This window comes from Melopsittacus undulatus, chromosome 1, assembly GCF_012275295.1.
Source record: "Melopsittacus undulatus isolate bMelUnd1 chromosome 1, bMelUnd1.mat.Z, whole genome shotgun sequence".
In the NCBI taxonomy this organism is placed as follows: Eukaryota; Metazoa; Chordata; class Aves; order Psittaciformes; family Psittaculidae; genus Melopsittacus; species Melopsittacus undulatus.
In genome coordinates, this window is record NC_047527.1 from 57,902,578 (window position 1) to 57,924,032 (window position 21,455).

The window sequence follows — 21,455 nt, forward strand, 5'->3', positions numbered from 1 at the left end:
TCAGCTCTTAATTTAACATTGATTAACACAAAAATCACCCTCAGTAATGCTGAAAAAGGAAATAAACCAGTGACAGGTCTGGGAGACCAAACTATGCTGAAATATGACATTAAAGTTGGAGGCAGTCACATAAAAGGGAAAACAGTAAATATCAAAAGAAGAACTGTTAACCTATACAAGAGGAGACAGAGGCAGCTGTAAGAAGTAAAAAAATGCATGCAAGAAAGAAAGTGGCTACAACGCTAAGTAAGTACATGCTTCAGAGACTGGAAATGGCACTTAAAAATAGAGAGAGAAGAATTAAAAAGACCAATATTAATGCATCAAGGGAAAACCATAAATAATCTATGGTCAAAATGAAGCTTAGAAAAGTTTTAAACACCAGATAAGAAGAGGCTAGATTGTCTGTTGAGACTAGGCAATGGAACAGAGAGTCAAAGGTGATGCTAAGGTTTCTCATGAGATTAGTACTTTAGTATAGACATTTTTTAATTATGTGAGGTACAAGAAATTGTGAGACAAAAAATATTTAATAAATGGCCAGCATTATTTATTCATAGAGAGCAGAGTCAATGAAAAAGGAGAAAATATTAATTTTTCACTTCGGTATTCCCTGCTGATTATGTAGAACAGATGCTAAAGGCAAACAAACCTCTTACATTGCAAGTGGACTTTACCATAGACAATTAGAATCATAGAAAAAGAGTAATATGAAAACCTGGGTAGTAGGCACACAAATTTATGCCCCAGGCCATAAAGCAATTTGTAATTCTAATTTCTCCTGAAAGTAGAGATTATTTTATCAGTATTTATATTGTAATAGTTCCATGTGCAAAATTCTGAACAGACATTAGTGATCTTTGTTGAAGTACCTTATTGTCTCAGGGTTTGTGATGTATCTCTGAGCCATTGTTTCCGAACCTCTCTGGAGTAAAGCCTGATTCTGCCATATGTTCTCTGCCCTTTCTCCCACCAGGTGTCATCCCCTGATCTCTTCTCCAATCTCAACTTTTATCATTCCCGCCCTCCTGGGGTTCTGTTGCTTCTTTCTTGCTTGTCTTCATCCAGAGGCAAAAGCACAAAGAGGTTAAATAAAACCCACAAACAATTTGCACCAGACACTGCTATATATCATGCCTTGCCTGTAATCTACTCCAGAGAATCCTTTATCAACCTGTGTACTGACACTGTCCAGAAGCTTTATTCAGTAAGACAACATCATTGACTGATTTAAACTGGAAGATAAAAAAAAAAAAGGTGAACATTACAAATCTAGGCCTGTATATTCATCACCATCTTGCCCAGAATTTAAGATGAGAAAAAGATTGCAAAAATATTTTAGCGTTTTTAGAGGGTTTTTTAGATGCTTTTCAGAAGTTTCAGAAGCTTCTGAAAATTAAAAAAGAAAAAAGTCATTATTTAAGAAGATAATCAGCTGCAAGATACCAATCTGAAAACAGCAGTAACTGGTAGGGTTGCTGGAAGCTTGGGGTTGAGTCCCAGATATTATTTGTCATATATAACACAGGTTTCCTAGGAATCAGCTGTTAGGAACATAAGAACAAATATTATAAGAATAAGTATTCAAGTCTTTTGTATCTTCCCTCAGAGGATACAGGCAACAAAGATGTTAGGTTTTTCAGTTGCAGACTGCTTCCTGATGAATAGGAAGTACTTACATACAAACCACTGCTGAAATGTGTTTTGGAAATGATTCCCTTGATAGGAACAATTTGAGAGCTGTTGAAAATTATGAGATAATAAATCAAAATAACTTCTGCTACGAGGAAAGTCAGAAAATCAACTGAAGCTTGGACAAACAGACATCAGTCATGTTTCTAGAGTAGAAGATACATCCCACCTGTTTAAAAATTTTACTTTCTCCTCTTTGTTCAGATTAGTTCAACCTGATGGCATTACAAAAATGACAGCTGTGCCTAAAAATAGAGTTTGGGATGTTCATCAATTACATGGAGTTATTAATTGCATTGTGTCCTGGGTTCAGCAGTAGCAGTCATTTTTTCTCCTTCTTGGTAGCTGGTGCAGTGCTGTGGTTTGACTTTCGGGCTGAGAACGGTTGCTGATAGCAAGTATGTTTTGAGTTACTGCTCAAATGTTTGGTTTGTCCAAGGCCTTTCTGAGCCTCATGCTCTGCCAGGGAGGAGGGGAGGCTGGGAGGAAGGAGAGACAGGACACCTGACCCAGGCTAGCCAAAGAGGTATTCCATACCATAGCACATCATGCCCAGGATGTAACGGAGAGTTACCTAGAAGGGCTGGGATTCTGGGGGTTGGTGGAAGTATCGGTTGGTGCTCTGTCAGGCAGGGTAGGGTGAATTATGGGTCAGTGGCTGGTGAGATGTTGTATTCTCTTCACTTGTTATTTCCTTTATCATTATTTCTATTATTAGTGGTGGCAGTAGTGATTTGTGTTATACCTTAGTTATTAAACTGTTCTTATCTCAACCTGTGGGAGCTATATTCTTTGGATTCTCCTTCCTAACTCTCCAGGAGTTGGGGGAGCAAGGGGGGGAATGAGTGAACGAGCTGTGCGGATTGGGATTAAACCACAACACATAGACATCAGCAGTTACTGATTTTTCCCATGCAAAGGAGAAGAGGAAGAATTTATTCACCAGATAAGTTAGAGGTTACACAAATTCTAATCCCAAATGACCAAAGCGTCTTTGTGATGGTTAACTAAATAGTACCTATTTTATCTGGAGCAATAACTGAAGCATTCACAATACTTCATTCATTATCAAAACCACAAAAGCACTGTAGTATTTGGTATTTTTTTTTTTCTGGAATAGTGGGTATGAAAAATACTTGGATTTGCTGCCATAGCTGTATTACTCCATAACAAAGTTTTCAAGAGAAAGTAAGAACAGTTTTAAATAACATATACTATGCCATTGGAAAACTAAAACTTCACAGAGAGATAAGTCCATAAGACAGGATTTTATATAAGCTTTAGAAACTTGTTGAAGTTCCTAATTTAACTGTAACCAGTGAAATCAAGTTCAAAGAGGACTTTAGAAATCCAACTCAATTTTTTTTTTCTCAGCAAAACCTGTAGGAGGTTGAAGAAACATTTTTCCTTAGTCAGATCATCAAGAACAAATCACAGTGTAATGGAAAGATGTTTAACAGGCAATGAAATTCTCTAAAACTTCACTCATATCATAACTATAATAAAAAGGATAATATTTTAACAGGAACTTGTCATGTTTTGCACCTCTGAGGGAGCAACAGACAGCAGACCAATTTTGAAGGTACCATAAACCAAAGATTTTAGTTATTTTAGACACAGTTCTGTCAGAAGACCCATCCAACTAGCTTTATGCTTCTTTTTACAGATCTGTGAGTCTTAGAATTTGATCACCATTCTAAAAAACCAAAAAGTATGCTTTTTCTCCTTTATTGTAGTCTGGTTTAGTTATAGTTATATTTTTTTCCTTTCCCTCAGAGTGCATTGTCCTCATTAGTTGCAAGATAAAATTTGAGCAAAGTAGATCTAGCAAGCATAAATATATTTTTAAATTGTCAAACAGACTCCTATTTTATTTTATTCTTTAGCATCACCTTTTCAATATATAGTTATTACTAAGTTATGGACTCTACTGACTTAACTGATGCTAAGACACTATTTAGTTTATATGTAAAGCATGTTTACTTCTTAATGGCTCCCTTATTTCTCTTCCAGTTTTCAGTTGCTCAGTGAAGTAGTGATTTGGCTATTTGTTCTTCAAATTTCCTTTCAGCCTCTGTAACTGCTCTATTAGTTATCACACAGTACAGGTTTTCTGCTGTCTTCATTTTTGGTTGGCTATCTGAACACACACTTTTTTGCCCAAGAAAATTAGGAGGGCTGTTGTGTTTTGAATACATAAATATTTTTACTGTTTTGAAAGAAAAAAAAGGAGCACTTTTTTTTTTTTTTTTTCCCTCATAACTTGTGTTGTTATCAGTGAGGTTTAAGTAAGTAAATTTATACTGTGGAAAATAGCAGTTCTTGTTTTCCTTTGTGTGGGTATAGTTGTTTGAATGAATTCCTACATAGTTCTCATCAGGAATGATCATACCTGAATGGCACTATCAGAATGTTAGTAGCAGAGACAGGTGACCAGATATCAACTTTTTGCAGCTGACAGCTGAAAGAACTATCAGGGTAAAGATGTGTACAACTAACCAGAACTGAAGGTCTGATGTGCCAGACAAGATTCTGAAAACTGAATGCTGAGTGGGGATGAGTAATATGGAATACAGAGAAACAAATAATGCTGCTAACATAGAAGGCTTGTTTTTTTCTGTAGTAAATTATAGCTCTTAAAAGTTTCTAGCTGAGTAATAATTGCTAGTGATTTCTGAAAAGATGACCATTAATACTGCAAAATCCATTCATTGATTACTTGCCTGGAAGGCATATCTCTTTTTTAGTTCTGCTTAGTGATAGCTTACTTGCTGGGATGGATCCATTTTTGATTTTTAAAATCAATCTCTTGTACAGGTTTCACCATACACAGTATCATTGCAACCATACTCTTTGTCTCAGAGAAATAAGGTTGAAGGTACGACTGGTACCCTGGAGGGAAGAGAGCCAGCCCTATCAGAAAGATTGTGTCAAATACTAGTTTCTTCAGTTCTTAAGGTCTGCAAAGAATATCAACTCTCTGTCAAGGGAATATTCTTAGACATCTACACAGAATATCAAGCAAATATTTAGTTTACGTACTAAATATGTACAGAAAATTGCTAAATTATTTTAGTCAAAGGATTCACTACATCAGGCCAGTGAGACACTTTCATATAGGCAGAAGATGCAGCAACTGCTGTGTACAGCTTCAGGGATACCAGCTGTGCCCTACATAGAACTCATGTCATGAGGCTAATCAGGGACTCTGTAATGTTCTCACAAATGACTATATTTGTGAGGCTAATGGAAATCTTCTTGAGAAAGACTCACTGCTGAAGATGACCAGAACTTATTCAGCATTACAGAAGCTCAGTATTTCCTGTGTCAGCTGACATGGTACTTTTCAGAGCCCAGGCTGGCTCACTTTGAGTGAAGCACCGGCATGTCCAAATACCTTTTGCTATTGACTAAGCACTGGAGCAGGCAGATGACCTCCATCAGCTGCTCCTGAGATATGCTGAAGGATGCAAATGCCATCTGCAGTTGTAGGCACTTCATAAGGCCCTCTCTCGTTGACAGTGTGGAGATACAGCTGCTGAGTAGGACAGCACTTCAGAGCTTTTCTGGTCTAAATAGCCAAGAGTCTTGCCACCAGACCAAACAAAAATGCATCTGTTGTTCAAGCAAGCAGAAGATGCTCAGTGTTTAGCAGTGAAAAGACAGCAGATATCATTACACAAAGAGCGTACATTATACCTTTGTAAGCCTTCCAAAAGGGCACCCTGCCACCCCTGATGTTATCCTTCACTTATGATTTTCTGTAGATTGCCTGCTATCCAGGTTTGTCTCCATGCAATTTTCAAACTCTTTCTCAGTGGTGCATGTATGCCTCTGAGAGGAGGAGGCAGATGAAGAGGGGAAGGGCAGGAGGAAAAGGCCATCGACTTGCAGAAGTCTGATATCTGCAGGACAATTGCTTGGGGAACTGGATAAATTAAAAGACATTTTCCAGCCGGTGTTCACCTAAGGGGCTGTCCTTGCCTGCCCCACTCCTGCTTCTCATCACAGTTTTCTTTCGCAAGCAACAGGCAGCCCTGAGATGCGTTTCTCTGTGGAGTCTGTTGAAAGGACTCATCCTTTCCAGCATGACAGTTTGTTGTTTATTTATGGTGCTGCTGCTGCAGCAGGCATGGTGCCTCTGCAAAAGAACATACAGCTCTGTAAGATAATAAAACAGCCAGGAGGCTTTCTGTGTGTTTGTGTCACAAAAGGCTCTTCAGAGAGAAACAGTTTTAGTGTCTGAAAAATGAAGTGCTATTTCAGAATCTGGAGGCTGCAGGTTTTTTTAACTCTACAATTGAAAGATTTGTCCATATTTTTTATGTAATAAAAGGAGCAGCAAAATGTGCCTTCTTGCTTACTGAGAGACCATTTGAAATTTTTAATACTTAAACCAGAAAGACTGCATGGCCATCATTGCCACACTGACATGAACAGATAAATATTCATTTTACTTAGCTGGGGACTGAAAGGGAAGATGGAAAGCACTTTCAAAAGGAGTGTGAGAAGGAGGATGAACTGAGGGGTTGATAGTCAAGATGTAATTTAGGGTTTGGCTGTAGTTTAAGAAACCAGGTCAGCATGGCATGATTTTGCTCCATACTTGACTACTTCAGTTTTAAGGTCTTTACGATTTTATTCCTAAATCTGATAAATTATTTTTTTAAACATATTTCTTCTGTCCAAACATCATTAGACTTTCTTCCGTAGCAGCCAGATCAGACTCCTAAATTTAAAGAAAAAGAAAAGCAGCTATTTGTGTCAAAATATTGTAAAATCTTTTTGTTAAGCTATTTTGGAGTGACTGCAGAGCAACTGGTATCACAAAGTCATCTTGAACATAGGGTTTACTTCTCAAAAATAGAACAAGCAAATGTTGAACAGACATTAGAGCAATTCCGACAGACCAGAAACTATGCATTTTTAAGATTTTTATTGTAAATTAACTGTAAGCACGATTAAAAATCTCTTTTGTAGAAGAAAATTACTTTCTGAAGCTGTATTTAGAAACATTGAATCCTTATTGAAATGTAATACAAAAGTGAAAACAATACTCTGTTTCAACCAAGACATTGCAAACCCCTTGTAAGCAAAGTTGTATTTATTATGGCAGATACTTAGAAAAGACTATAATATAAAAAGGCATTATTTTCAACATTAAACTCTTCTATTAATTTCAACAGTTAATATTAACAACTTCTTGATTTCTAATAATTGTTTCATCAACCTGGTCTAGTAGAAGGTGTCCCTAGCTGTCCCCCAAGGCAGGGGCTTGGAACTAGGTGATCTTTAAGGTCTCTTCTAACCCAAACCATTCTGTGATTCTATTCTGTTATGACGGTTATGACTGTTAATATAATTATTGGTGTTTACTGACTGCCAGTAAACTAATTTCCAAATTGAATGTTTATCCAACTATTTACTGAATGTTGCACAGTTTTCTGTGTAAATGCTGGTCACTGGAGCTCACCTAATCTGCACAGACTCACATATTTCTAAATTGATTTCTAGATCAATTCAAAAGACAGGTCAGAGGGGCTCTGATACATTTTGTTAAATAGGGTAATTGGTGCTGCTTATCAATGTTGTGGTTTTAAGGGCTGTTGCATATTGTGAAAAAAACTTCTGTTTCCTTTTATAGAGTTAGTTCTACCACTAGTGCAGAAGAGTAAATTTATATCAAAGTGCATGCTTTGCAATAATGGAGCAAAGATACAAAAAAATATTAAAAAGTCAGTATAAGTTATACTCAAGTATAAGGATTTTCCTTACCTACACTAAACTCTCAGCTTACAAGGTACAGTATTGAGACTCCACACCCTGTGTAGTAGCAAACGTTAGGCAAGAGCACGTCTTTTCATCTCCAGCTGTCCAGAGTCACACAGTGCAGATGCCTAGAGGATTTCTGTCCTCTCAAGATGGTTTAATCTCTTCTTTCCTTTCATTTTCTATGAGTCAAATTTTTTATGATTTGATGCTAGGACTTCACATTGTTTGTTGAGGTATTATATTTCTTCTCTCTCCTCTGAATATTAACGTTACTATTACATGTTTTGATGAATTAATTGCTGGCTGCAGACTGCTTTCTACTGATTACTGCCTCTGTCTAAACTGCATAAGCTTACACATTGTATGTGAGGAACGATATCCAGGAACTAGTTCATTACAAAAAGTGTGCTTTTCCCTTGATGCATAGTTTTCTAGATTATTTGTATTTCTAAGTCACTATGTACCTAAGATATTTTTGTTTCTATTATTTTCAAAAGGATTTTTTTTTCTGAGATTTATCAGTTTATTTCATTGATGATTATCATTTCAAAGAGGAAGTGCTGTTTATGTAGTCAATGGCCATGTGTTTGATTAGTTTACTTTCTGTATAAAACTGGGGACTGGACTCAATTTTAAATAAGGTTCTAGGTAAAACTATCGGAATAGCTGGAAGGGCATAAGTCACTTTTACTTTTCAAAAATAAGCTAATATTTGTAATAAACCTCCATACTGAAAAAAAATTAAGTAATGTGAAATAAGAAAATATTAGAAGAAAAATTATATTTCTGTGTTAGAACATTACTATTATTATTCCAAATCATGAAGTGGAGGAAGAAAGGCAATACTCATTTTCAGATGTAGTGTTAAGGGAGAGATACTGTATTGATAATACAGGTGAATGGAGTCCAGTTCTATGTGAGCAACGGCTGTCCAAGTATCGGCAGCTTCCTCTCCACTGTGTTTACATCACCTCAGGCTGTGAAGTTTTAGCTTTGAATAGTTTATTCACTTTGACACTTATTTGCCTTATGGAGTACCTGGGGCAACCATGCGACAGAACTAGTCAAATTATTTCCAGTGAGTAATATTGGATATGAATTTTGTCTGCTTCAGTCCTGCTTTCTTTTATGGAAAAGATCTTCAAATAGTAATACAATATGCATTTAAGGCACCCTATTTCTCTTCTGTTTCTGTTACATAGAATATAGATTTTATATGTAAATAATGCAAAATACTATTATATTCTCTTACATTCTACAGAATCCAGTTTTACTTTGTCACCAATATATCTGCTTCATCACTTACATCATACAAAAATTTTCCACTGGACAATGTTATGCCCTACAAGTATGCATTCTCAGAATGTGGAACAGAATTTCCTAAACAAGTAGAGTTGGTCACCTAACACATAAGAAAATGCTTTTGTTTCCTGAAATTAATAATTATAAAGTTTAATGAAGAGAAGTACGAACTACTGTTAAAAATACGATTAAAACATAATCAATAAAAATAGCATAATGTAAAAGAAATAATTTTGAACAGACTTTTTAGGCCTAAAAGTTTCCAGCTATGTAGCTTTTAGAAGATTTAGAATATTCAAGATGGACAGAATGGCTCTCTCGAATCTCAGTGAGCTGAGTTTTGTCTTATGAAATTGTTTCTATGTGTCATATGTTTTAAATTGTTTCTACAGCTCTATCAATAAGTTTGAACAGATTTGGCAGTCTCCATCTGAGAAATGGAGCAATCACTCCTTTTACTAAAAGCGTAAAACCATTGGAGTGGCACTAGATAAAACCTGTGCAAGGACAAGGAGGAAGTCATCATTCACATCACAAGTCTAGTGAGGAGGCATGTCCCTCCCTATCCATTTGCATGATTGAAATATTTTACCCATATTTGTTCTATTTTTAGTCAAACCACTGGTAGCTGAGCTATTGCAAAAATACCTGAAATGACCCAAATGCAGTCTCTGTGGTTTGGCTGTGTCTAATGCACTGCCTGGCAATTGCAAATGCAGGCTTGAAAGGCATTGCAATCTTGAGATGTTTTTCTAATATTGATTTAGAAGATATGTTGTGCATCATAAAGTGTATCCCATTCTCTTCACCTCTCTGAAACATTATAAAATCCTGATAATTTTCTTTTCTGATTGTTTTATTTGCAGTGTTTGAGAAAAGTTCCTAGAGACTTCCTGGTCACCTAGCTACAAAGCAAAAAGAGTTTAAGAAGACAACTGCAAAACTGTGAATATAGTAGGCTTTTAGTTGTTTGGATTTTAGGATAACCAGGGACACTATAAAATATTTTCCACACAAGTGTTAACAAAACTAGAAACCTATAGAAATCCCAGTTTCTCTGAGTAGCAAAACTCTCCAGCATCTGATTCATGCTCTGAGATATGAAAAACTAAGCTCTGAAAGTTACTTTTAAAGAATTTCTGTGGCCCATATTTTTTTTGTAAAAGCTGTGCAGAATTCTCTGATAATTTCCACCCCTGATCTATTGCAACAAGACATAAAGCAAAAAAAAAAAAAAGGAATAGGGGATTTATACAGAATTTACATCCTTCATCTGTAAAACTGATGCCAATTGAACAAAATCTAATCCAGTAAGACAAGTCCATTTATAGCGAAGACTAACTTCTTCATATATTTCACTGTTGTATAAATCAATAGTCTGTAGCTGTGAAACCAAAACAGAAGCTCTGTTAATTCATTAGAAGGTCTAGGTAACACACTCACAATGCGGTCACTCTACATTAACACTCCCTGGAAGTGAATCAGGAGCATTCTCTGCATTACACTAGACCATAGTTGTCAGAAAAAAGATGCTTTGTCTTTGGGATAAACATCTCAATCATATCTCTAATGGAGTCTGTGTCTGAAAGAAGCAGGTGCTGAAGAAGTCAAAAGGAATACTTCTACACTCTTTAAAGCTCATCTTGCCAGGTACAGTTTTTCTTCTTGGTAGAGTAGTAAGAACATTTCCTCATGTTTCAATGTACTTTAATGTGCATCAAAAAGTAGGGGAGCTCCTTAATAGTTCTCCTTTCTCCCTGCACCATTCCAAAGTTTGCAAGTAAAAATTGTGTATGTAATACATTAATTTTCTGCAGTTTGTTATTGCATTTTTTTCTATACTGAGGTGTGGCTTTATCCTGAAAGGACAGCTCTGGGATATTGCACATTATGATTCAGCTGATAATTCCCAGGTTGGCAGTCAGCATGGAAAGTAATGCATCTTCAGTATAATCATTGTTTGTCCATTTTTTTGAAAAGTAGATGTAATTTTTCTTGCTAAAAGTCTGTGACCACGCAATGGGATTCCTTATTTTCTGGTTGTATTTTTTTTTCTCTGTTTCAAAGACTCAAAGCTAAAATCACTTTCTATTTTTGAATAAGAATGCCACCCAAATAAAATGTGAGGAAATGGTGGAATTCAAATATGAATTAATTGATATGATTTTTAGTAGCTATAAGCAGTACTTTGAGTACTTCAGGTGATATGCATATTCTGAAGCAAAAGTCAAATCCCTCGTCAAAAATCTCTCTCGCAAGAAATTGTATTTCTTTACAGTATGCTATCAACACTTACTTTCTAAATAGCACTGTGGTGAAAGTTTGGCTTCTTAAATTCTCCTAAGGGGCTTATCAAACTGGCTGTTATGATGGATATGAAGGCATGTAGCCATGTCTAGGCTTCTCTCTCTCAAGCATTGTTTTGACACTGCTATTTAGTCTGATTTGCATTCATCTAAAACTGAGAATCAGTATTTGGCCTACTGATTCTATCCTAGTCAGGTGAAAAATTTACATAGACTTACATAACTAACTACAGCAATATTGTCTTCTTTCTAAAAGATAAATCTTTTAGATGTGAACAGGTCCAGCCATAAAAAAATCTTAGATAGTACAAGTGGAAATACAAAGTCAAAAGTCTGTGGGACTTCTTTTCATCTTTAAATAAAGCTATGAAATGTTAAACCTATTAACTTTTGTTTAATTATACATATATTATGAATGCCTTGCAGATTTTTGCTCTTTTGATGACAAAATACTTATTGCCTCTTGTTGACTAACACCGTACAGGTATATATGACTTTATATGTATTACTCCTGAATTATGAAAATTCTGATCTAGAACAAGGGAAGCTCCATTGCTTGTGTAAGATGTAATTAAGTCTACCAGCTGCTGTCTTTTGACTTACTGCTTTGTCATGGATTTACATTGCTCCTCTGTTGGAAAGTACTGCTGCCTTCTCATTTTGAGTTATATTTTATCTCATTAGCTTCATGATTTAGATGCACAACAGTTGTTTTGGCACTATATACATGCTGTGAAGAAATGGAAATAAATTATGGTAGGGGAACTTCTCAAATAATTACAACAACAAAAAAAGTTAAATATTAAATATCAGATCGCAGACTACCTCATCCATCTTCAGTGGTTTGCTGCACTGTTTGGAGAAAGCATTACTCACATAATAGCAGGTAGGTTGGGCTACCTACAGGTTTTTCCATTTTATTTTGTATTTCAGCCCAATCTTTGTGTTGGAATAGCAGTGTGTTCTGTCATTATCAGTTCCAATATTACACTACCCTTACAGTTTAAATTCTATTTCATAGAATCAACTAGATTGGAAAAGGCCTTTAAGAAAGACTGTCAAGCCGAACTGTCACCCCAGGGCTGTTAAGTCCATCACCAAGCCATGTCACTAAGGGCCTCATCTACATGGTTTTTGAACTCTTCCAGGAATCTTCCATCTCTTTCCTGGGCAGCCTGTTTCAATGCCTTATCCCCCTTTCAGTGAAGAAACTTTTCCTAATATCCAGTCTAAACCTCTCCTGGTGTAGCTTGAGGCCATTACCTCTTGTCTTATCACTTGTTACCTAGGAGAAGAGACCAACCCCCCGTCCTCACCTCACTACAACCTCCTTTCAGATATTTCAATGCAACTGACTTTGGTATCTTATACTCAGTGATTCAATACTATTTTCAATGGTAACAGAACATGAAAAATGTGGAAATAAGATGAAACAACTTATTACTTCTTTCTTTTTTGTTTTCTTATTTTTTTTAATAGGGGAATTTCTCTGGTTGATCAGAGGAAGATATTTGTAAAGATACAATTTTGCATTTGCTTTTCTAATTTTACTTGTTATCCTGCAGAGAAAAATTTTGTGAAAAATAGATTATTAGAATCAATTTAATTTTTATAAAGATCGTATTTATGCATAATGAATACTTATGCCCAGTTTATTATTAAAGAATAATCATGTATTCAAGAGTGGCTATCAGAACAACTTGATATTCAAGTGCTTTTTGTTAAAGAAAAGAAATAAATACCTGTGAGTCTATAGTATTAGGTATAAAACTTGAAGACAGATAAATTGCAGCCTAAGAGCAATTTGAGAGTTTGTGAAGATGCAAAAGTTCACATCTTTGATCAGTGTTTTGGCAGTCAAAATCCAAATCTTCAAGAACGAAAACATTACTTGGAAGATTATTTCACAAAATAATTGTTAAAGCCAAGACCTCATTAATTTGTTCCTAGCTTGGAAATCGAACTTACAGAAAAAAATGTTTAAACATATTTAACCTGAAAAAAAGATGGGCTAGCAGCCTCACAGTAATGTGTATATCTGTTTGCATGCATTTAATTCCTTGAAGTTATGTATCCTTTCCAAAAGAAAATATTTAGAGTAACAGATTTGATATATAAAAGCTTTCAAAGGGATTGTTAAGTTTTCAAAAAGCTGGTAGTACACCTTCATTTTAAATTAGTTGTCCTACAGGTCTTCTCCTCAAGCAGTCCTTTGAATTTCTCAGTAAACAAGCATGCACCTGACAAAAGGATGTGGCTAGAGGTGTATCTTCCCAAAGCCCCTGCTGACGTTTCTCTGGCATGTGCTGTCCCAGTTTTATAAATTAGAAGTCTGGTCATTTCAGATTAGTCTCTAAGTAATGCCGGCTGTCTCCCTTTCTAACTCTTCCAAGATGTTTTGAAGTTTTTTCTGTACTGGTAACATTACTGCAGAAAGATATGAAGGAAATAATAACTGGAAAAGGTTACACAGGCACACGTAATTGACTATGGCAATAAAAATATTGCCTACTCTTTTCTAACACAGTAGCTATTGCTTTCCTGTAGATTAAAAAAAAACCCAAATCCTTTAGACTCACAAAGAAACAAAGAAAAGCTAAAATACCTTTGCTGTTAACTTTTCAAGTTAAAAAGAGAGAATCTATATTGTGAAGTGCCTTTTCTGTTGTTGTGAGCAGTATCTGCCATACCATGCACTTTAAAAAAAAATAACCTGCTAACTTTAGGATTCAAGTAGTTTGCAGTTGCTTCTCCTAATTATGAAAGAAAAAGTGGTGTTGCAGAAGACAAAAAAAAAAAAAGAAAATAATACATATATGGGAGAAAAATAAAAATTTTGAGGATGACTGTTTACTGTTTATTTCTTATTGATGCTCATATTCTTTACATGTTTTCCAAAGAATTTATCTCAATTATTTGCTCAAAATGAACAGTAAGATGGGAAATACAGTGACAAGGAGAACCACTGGATGGAGCTGTTTATTGTGACTTTTATTTTACTCCATACATTCTATTTTATTCCATATTTTACTCCATATTTTTGTTCCATATTTTATTCCATATTTTATTCCAGGATATTAAAGACCTGTAGATACAAACAAATTCACCTTGGGGTAAAAAAAAAGGGAGGGTTGGGAAGAGGATAAAAAAAAAAGCAAACAGAGAGACACAAGTGACAGGAAAATATACAGAAACTTAATCATAATCCAGGACCTAATTAGGTAAATGTCGTGGTTTAAACCAAGTCCCCCAACTCCCAGAGAGTTAGGAAGGAGAATCCAAAGAACGTAGCCCCCACGGATTGAGATAAGAACGGTTTAATTGCTAAGACATAACACAAAACCCCTACTGTCATTTACTACTACAAATAATAATGATACAGCAAACAAGTGAAAAGAATACAACACCCCACCAGCCACCGACCCATAACTCACTCCACCCTGCCCGGCTGAGCACCGCGTACTCCTTCCTCCATTTCCCTCTAGAGCTCACCCCTCCAGCTTTCTCTTTTCCAGTATGCATCCTCGGCATCACGTGCTATGGTATGGAATACCTCATTGCCTAGCCTGGGTCAGGTGTCCTGTGTCTCCTTCCTTCCGGACTCCCCTCCTCCACCTGGCTGGAAAAAAACCTTGAACAAAAACACCCTCAAAACATGCTCAAACCATGACAGTAAACTTTGGATCAAGAGAGCTTGGATGAAGGGGACAAGGCAGAGTTTGTGCCTGTGCTGCAAATAAAGCTGAGGAAAAGTAACACAGGAGAAGGAGAAAAAAAAATATCACTGTAAAAATTTGCCTCACTCATTGTAGTAATACACTATCCTGGTCTCTAACTGGATGTTTGGTGCTTAAGTAATTGTGTTTGCATGTGTTTCTTTAAAAATGTAACACTTGCAACACAATTAAACAGGCAATTTTTTTTATTAACAACCAAGAAATGAAAGATAGGAACTAAAATAAATTATAATTTTCCAAAATGGCACCAAAAGCCACTTCACTAAGCTTGCCCATGTTTTCTTCAGATGGAAGTTTATTAACTGCAGTGTAAGTTGTTCAAAATAAAAAGGCAAACTCTGTGCACTGCAGCAATAAACTCTTAAACATTTGCTCATTAGTACTCAGGGAACTTTGGGTTTTGTGAGGCAAATGATTTCTAAGTTTATGAAGGTGGTGGTGAGGGAAGAACTAATTCCTTTATTTGTTTCATCTCTCTCAGAGCAAAGTGTGGGAAGGGAATTGTTGTGAAATATAAAGGGAAAAACTTGATAGAAACTCTAGACAAATTCAGGTTATTGAGTTTCTCCTAGAGTTGTTCAAATAAAACAAGAATTTAATGAGGAATTTAACAAAATCGTTCTTACAGTGGTATGCTAATTCCCACCACAATCACAACTGCAGCTTAAAAAAGAGTAAGTCTTCAATAATAAAACTATTAGAGGGATAGTTCAAAGAGGTGTTAACTGGTAATTAAGGGCAAAGAAAAATAGACCCTAAAACCAGAGAGTTTCAGTTGAAAATATCTGAACCTTTTTTTTTTTTTTTAGGAAAAATAATAAAAGGAACGTTGTTAAGGGGGTGGTGTCAAGCTACAGAACATCAAAAAACATCCTTAAAAATATAGTCTTAGTCTATGTTACTATTGTACCCTTTGCTAAAAGGAAGGGGGTCATAAAACAGAAGATGGCAAAAGTGAAAGAGATAAGCCTTTGAAGAGATCCATAAAATATTTATTGAAATAACTTCTATGTACTCAAGAAACACACTGGGCTAGTGACAGAGATTAGAACTTCAGCATCTACATTGAGGTATGCTTAGATTTTAATGTACTGGCTATTGATTCTATGGTGAATCCTAGCAGTTTTTTTCCTGCGGTTTCTCACAAGAGTAGGGAGAAACAAAGACATTACAGAAGATTTATGTACCAAAATAGGGTGCTCATGGCTTTGTTGAAAAGAGACCCTTCTTTTCAGTCTATAAATGTTACTAATAATGTCTAAAAGCCTGTCAGACTTGCTGAACTTTTTTACTTATGAGGGTTGAGAAGTCTGAAGACTTAATTTATGATTACTTTTAATATGGGTGCTTCCAAATTAAATACTGTGCTTTAAAGATGTCTCCTAAGATGAGGCTTTTTCTTTTAAGTCATCTTTCAGCACTTGGGAAACAAAAATTCTGTTTTAGTAAGAATGTTCAGTTCAATAACATTAATCATTGGCATGGCTTTGCAAATAATAAAAGCATAAGAATGTAAGAAAATCACAGTTCATCTTCTCAGGCAGATATTCCTGGCACTATCTCAGAGCATCATAATTTCCTAGCACCTATGAACCTTTGAAACGAAAGAAATCACCCAATATCCACAATGTTCTTTCACAAGGTTAGCAATAGAAATCATGTAAGAAAAGATGGCCAGCCTTTTCAGTTTCAAGGAGTATGTATATCTGGTAAAGCCATTGGCAAAGAAATAACTCTGTTCAGCAAGCTCTTGTTCTTAAAAGCTGCAAGTTGAATTTAGCCTGCAGGAGTGCGTCAGTCCACCTACACTTTCTACACACTGAAGCTTGTCTCATCTTCCAGGAATCTTTTGGACTCTTCAGTGTTGGCTTTGGATAGATGTCAGGCTTCATGGTTGTAGTACTGTCACAGCTAGGGAACGAAGGAGGTAGTCCTGGGAGGCATTTGAGGAAGCTCACTTGTAATGGTCATCCATTGTTCCCCTTGCTCTCCATCCACAGCATCCTGTTGCTCCCTTCTGCCACAGTCAAGATGCTCCTATAGGACAGGAACTTCAGAAAGTGGTGCTGCATACTTCTGCATAGTTTCAAAGATGAGTAAATGTTACTCTTTTAGCTGCAGGAAGCAATCCTATGAAGAACAGTGAGACTTAGAAAATATCTGTTGACTAATTCACTTAAGTAAGTTAGCAACAATCTTTTCTATACTGACATAAGCAATGTTTTGGGAAGTAAGAAAGTGGTCAATTCACGTGCACATCAGCTTCAAAATATCACTTTTGGAAAATCATTTTATTATTGAAAATCTGTTTTCAACAGGAAAATGAATCTAAAAAAAATTTTCTGATGGTAAAACTTTTACAGTAAATAATCTTTACTGCTTCAAACAATGAATTACATCACTAGGCCACCTGTTTGTTCTATTTTTCCAAAGTTAAACTGGAATAGTAATTCTAGGAAGTCCTGTTGACTTTTCTACAGAAAATGCCTTAACCTATTTCAAATGAAATTCTGGAGAGCAGTAGTCAAGAAGCAGCAAAGAAATAGTGAATGTTTCTTCCAAAAGTGATGGGAGAAAGATGTACATGTAGATTTTCTGGTGGAACATTTCTATGTGCTGATTTATCAGAGTCTACAAGGTCTGTAAGGATGTGTTCACAATCCCTCTTCAAGGGTGGAGGGGCTTTCAAAGCTGATGCACTTATCTTAATGATCTTCTCACTGGGGATATCCATGTAGTCTAGTCTACCAGCTGAGCTGTTCTGTAATCCTTTTCAGCCACAATGCATTGGTTTATGAGTTTAACAATATGCTTAACAATATGTGTTATCAGCTTAAACAATATGTCTTTGTCCAACTGGTTTATTTTGACTAAGTGGCTAATGAGATATTAACTAAACAGTTGAGTTTTCAGACCTTCAAATTGGATTGAACTGTGGTTAGCATAAAGAGCTTCAATCACTTTGCCTGAGAGAAGCATTAATTTATGCCAGGAGCTGAATTCAATTTTCAGTAAAACAATAAAGTGGTGTAAAGTTACAGGATTTATGAACTCCATCAGTCACACCTGCACTGAAATGGCCCATTGCTTACCCATCCAGAGATCTAAATACCTACTATTACTGTCACTCATTTTTTTGAAAAGTCCTCCTGTCAACTAGGAAAAGGTACTGTTTAGAGAACATTCATTGATTCCACGAGCTGCAATTTACTTTCATTTATAAGCAGGAAAAATGGGAGAAACAAACTATCAAGCTCATGTTAGCTGTTGAAGACTTGAAATATTGATGATTTCTTTACTTGAGATGTTCAGCCTGCAAAAACAGAAGAGCTGGGTGTATTATTCACTCACCTGTGTTCAACTGCTCTGTGATGACCGTTATTAAAAACAAAAACAAACAGGGGGAGGGAAATTGCTGAGATCAAAGAAAAAAAATCCAGCAGCAAGAAATCATTGTTTTAAATCAGATTTCCATAGACATGCATAAAGCAGAGAAAGGCTTTTCTACTTTCTACCTTTTCTAGTAGAAAGATTTTTCTACTCTCTCATTTTGTAATATCACCTAAAAATCTAATGAACCTAGACTTTTTTTTTCATTCCATTTCTGCTGACTTCTATGTTCTAGAGCAATGCTTCAAACACAAAACATCATGTTTTATATTATTATTTACAAATTAAGATATTTATTTTCTAAGTAGTCTTGCAGAATTTCAGACACTATTAAAACCAAAACATTTTAAATAATCCAGATTATATATATTGATTCTTCTTAGACTGAGGTTTTTCCAAAAATATTTATGATCATGTGTACCACCAAAACTTATAGTATGAAGTTACAGATCACCTTCCTCTTGTGAAATACAATGGGTGAAGCCCATTTTTTTTTTTTCTGGCTGTGTGACATAGTTTAGCAAATTTTATATACATTTCCTGAGCTACACACTATCAACTTATATTTACAAAATAATGTACATATTAATAAATAAGCTGACCCCCCCCAGCTGTATGACACAATTAATTGATGATACTAAATTATTCAGTATAGCATTCATATTCTTATTCAGTAAAACTGGCTGTGACAGATTACAGAAATATTCTACAACTAAATGACTGGGTGTTAGTATGAAATTTAGAAGTCAACATACAAAATGGTAAAATAATACATGCAGGGGAAAATTCCCCCCACCTCCAGCTCTACCTTTATGAATGCAATGGTGATCCTGGTGTTATTACATATAGTTTCATATAACCACTGGCTAAAGAATGGTTATAAAAGTAAAAACAATTTGGAGTCTAAATACTCAGTAAGGCTTCATCTTGAAAGTTGTATACAGTTTCCCTTTTCTTAAAAGACATACATAAAATCTGAAAAAAAAAACCCAACCCAAACCCAAACCTCAAAGAAGAAGAGAGAGCACCTGTACTGTTACAATCAATTGTAAAATGAGACAATTCTTTCTTCCAATCCATCCTTTGGAAAAGGACATCTGAAATTTGAATTACTGGGAAAAGTTTTACTTATTTTCCACCACTAGAGAAAGATTTTGATTTTAAAGTTTTTTTTTCTTTCTCTTTTCAAGGAAGTAGGAGACTAAATGATTTATTCTACTGAGTCTTAGCTAAAGTTCTTTGTATAACCTAGTTAAAAGCTAACATGACATCCTGATATTTTTGGAGTAAAAATGAGTAGAAAAAGTTAAATAAGATGATTTCAAATAGTAGAGATTTCAAGAAGAGATGTAGGAATGAAAAAATAAATTTAAAAATTATTCTAATAAATTTTCTCTAGTGTAAGATATATCATCCATTTGTATTTAAGAAAGGACAGTCAAACACTTAAGAATCTGGAAATATACACTGAAATCCTCCTTTCCCCAAAGAAGAGAACATTAAGAGAGCAATCAACCATTACTTTCCTGCCTACAGAAATATTTCCTTAGAGAATACAGGCATGTTTTCAGCTTTGCTGTTACTATTATTGAGAAAAAAACTAAACCAAAATAAAAACAAAACCAAAAAAAAACACCAAAAAAGAAAAAAACAGAAGAAAAAGTGAAAAATGCAGTTCTAACCCTTCTGCTTTTCCTTGTACGGTTGTATTAAAAATTTGTTAGCCTTTGTTTTCTGACCTCATGCACCAAGATTCTCGCTATTTTAAGAATACCGGGAAAATACATGAGCTATAGTCTGGAAATTGAATGACATCATAAGTTGTTTGAAGTTTCATGTGTGAGAGACATTTTATATTTTAAATCTTACACATGAAAGAGATCTTTATAAGAATTTTAGTTTAATATTGAAAATATGACTGTATTCATGTAAAATAATTTTATGGAGGACTTGCAAAAAACCTTGACATTATTGCATAAAGAATAGGAAGATTCTACCTTGGGTATGAATATGTGTCTTGTCATGTGAAAAGCCCTTGACTACTTATCTAAAGATAGGATTTGTCCCATAGCATTTCACTCAAAATAAAATACCCAGTTATTCTGTAACATATTTAGGATGCTATAATTACGTATAAGGAAGATTAAACAGTGTCAAATTATTTTTGTTCTCAAATATAATGACTATATTCTCAAAGATGATGACTATATCAGAAGTACCTATCAAACCACAATGCACTGATGTGAACCTAGTACAACAATCTAGAGCTGTTTTTAGACAAAGTTTTTGCAACACCTATAATCCAAGGATAGAGTTGTTCAGATGAAGAGTAAAAAGAATAAATATTTTAATATAAATTTTAATATATTATAAAAAAGAAAGACAATACTGAAGACACAATCACTTTACAACTTCAAATTATAACAGTGATTGGCTATTTGTACTTTTGGATTTTTGTAGTTTAATTTAATCTTGAGTCATATTTGTGTCTTTGTTTTACTCTGTCATGAGAAAAGGTTAATTTTATGTCATCTTTGTAGCTTATATGGAAATAAGTCATTAATTTCTTACAATTTTTATATATGAAAAGGCTATTTTGACATCTTTAAATGATGAACAGTAACTTCACACAGAGCAGTTCTAATTCTTCTGCTGAAATTTTCTATTCAGGGTCTCTTCCAGCTACCTGTCACTGCTACAAAGGTAGCATGCTGTTTCTTTTGTGTCTGGACATCCGTGAATATTACTGATCATCTCCAGTCTTTCTGCCTTTTTGTCATAATGATATTCATAATTAAGTAATTACATGTTCATAAATAAGCATCAAAAATTCCTATTTAAATGTTGGAGATTTATTAATGTGAAAAATTTGTTAATATAAAGAAGGAAAAATTATGAATATTTTTAGATCTTTTTCTTTTTCTTCAGAATATTACCTTGCCCCATTTGACATTTATTTTTGTCCACTTGACAAGTCTGTACTTTAAAGATTTATAGTAACTTGAACTCTTATTTTCTGGTTATAGCATGGAGTTAGAAATATCATTTTGTCTGTCATTTTTATCTTAGTGTTTTATCTTAGTGCTAGTTTATTTTAGCTAATCCATTGTGTGCATTTCTATGCAATGTTATTTGAGCTAAAACAATGCTTTTGGGGTCTGAAAATAACCAGGGCATATATTGATTCGACAAGTGAACCCTTCTTACTTTCTGTATATGGACAGTGAATAAACAGTGATTCTAGCAGTGGTTTGTT